At 36.7% G+C, this 1,883-nt stretch overlaps 1 long non-coding RNA gene across 1 annotated transcript; it reads right to left on the bottom strand.

Annotated features, from left to right (window-relative positions):
* Positions 1 to 496: 496 nt before the first annotated feature.
* LOC124463658 lies at positions 497 to 1,587 on the bottom strand. The gene is made up of 2 exons (XR_006955594.1): positions 970 to 1,587; positions 497 to 770 (listed from the first exon to the last, which is right to left on the bottom strand). It is a non-coding gene; the product is annotated as an uncharacterized LOC124463658 (long non-coding RNA).
* Between the last annotated feature and the right edge of the window lie 296 nt (positions 1,588 to 1,883).

Genomic DNA, 1,883 nt, shown 5'->3' with positions numbered 1-1,883 from the left:
GTCAAGAGTTTAATTTAAACCCTACTATTGCAGTTGTTTAGAAATGGTTGATGAAGTTGCAACTGTGATTTCAATGAAGTCAGTAATGAAGGCGATATAGCCTACACTGCTCAAAAAAATTAAGGGAAGACTAAATTAACACATCCTAGATCTGAATAAATAAAATAATCTAATAAAATACTTCTTCTTTGAAACCATTGATAATTGATCATTTGTGTGTGATTTTGTTGTCATCACATTCAACTATGTAAAGAAAAAGTAGCCTATTTAATGAGATTATTTCATTAATTCAGATTTAGGATGTGTTAGTGTTCCCTTTATTTTTTTGAGCAGTATATAAAGTCCCATTCACCTGTGTTTCTTACTGCAACATGGCATGCCCATTTCTGAACTACGTTTTGGATGAAGAAGCATTGATATTGAGACGTGGTTTCAGACATGAGACATTGTTTTACAGATATGCTTAAGTGTGGATTGAAGTCACGTATTTTTCTAGTTTCTTTATCTCCAGATACAGTTTCCTCAGTGTTTTCTTCTTGATTTCAATACCAAGGTCTAGATCCTGGAGACCTTTACTGACAGCAATCTGTGCATCTGCCAGCTCAATTAGCTTTTTCAGATGTTGAGTAGAGACATCTGACAGTTTGTGAATTCTATAAACCACCCATTGATTAGCACAGCAGGAATTGTGCATGATTTAGATTTCCTTTAGCCCATACTTACTATGTTGCCAGGCTGGCTGTCAGGCTGTAGCCTACTGCGTCTGGATCCTGTTACAAATGTATATTATGAGTGCTATATAACTGACTTTTATAGTATAAATTGTTGTGTGGTTTGAGTTGTATATTCTCATGTGATGCCTTCTTGCTGCATACAAATTGCCCTTCTGGAGCAAGGAATAAACTGATCTGAAATGACTTCTCATCCATTATGGGCTAAATATGCATTTCCATACGATTTACATGATACCTCAGGCCTTCTGGAGTACAGTGACACAGTCTCCTCATCATCAGCTGCAGAAGCCCCTTCCTATACTGCAGAAGTTCCTTCCCCCTGCCATATTGAATATAATTTGTGTTGACAGGATGTACCAAGCCATGTGCTTTTAATGAATAATACTCACTGGATCTTTGTCTGGTGGCAGGAGAGTAACTGTGTTTTAAACCAAGGAAGGCCTGTGATGGAAGGGATTCAAGGTGGGACAGCTACTGACCACCTGCAAAAACTGCCCTCTTCATACAAGGTACTTGCAGGCCTTGTGTGTCCAGCGACACAGTTACTCTCCTGCCACCAGACTGTAGCAGAATATGTAGCAGGCATCTTGTAAGTAATTTCTACATACCATTTACAAACTGTTAAGGCACTTACCAGCCTGCAAAATGTATTTATATTTTATCTTGACTTGTTGCCAGGATCTTTTTTATCCAGTCATGTTTGTTCTGTATGAACATTAATTGTAGAAATACATTTAGAATCAGACACCGCTTATAGAGATTTGTGTATGGTTGTAAAACATATTCTTACATTGTGAATAAGGGTTTGAAATTAGGCCTAGTCTTTAGGGGAAATTTCCCAAGGAAAATTAATTCCTTCTGCTCACTTTTAAGGCAAAGTGGGATAAATAATAATACATTTTATTTACATAGTGCTTTACATGGTAGGCTACTCAAAGACACTTTACAGTAAAACCAGCACATTTAGCACATAAACACATATACAGCAATACAACCAATACATAAAACAAGCATATTAAAAGCAATTACAGTGTACAACTTTCTTAGTAAGTAGATATTTTTCAATCATTATGCTTTCAGTCGGTCCGCGATTGTCTGCCAGGCTTTTCTCTCTGTCTAATAACAGCAGCCGTATTTCCTTTTTTACAT

Source organism: Hypomesus transpacificus, unplaced genomic scaffold, assembly GCF_021917145.1.
Source record: "Hypomesus transpacificus isolate Combined female unplaced genomic scaffold, fHypTra1 scaffold_30, whole genome shotgun sequence".
NCBI lineage: Eukaryota > Metazoa > Chordata > Actinopteri > Osmeriformes > Osmeridae > Hypomesus > Hypomesus transpacificus.
This window is presented reverse-complemented; position numbering and strand designations above follow the sequence as displayed.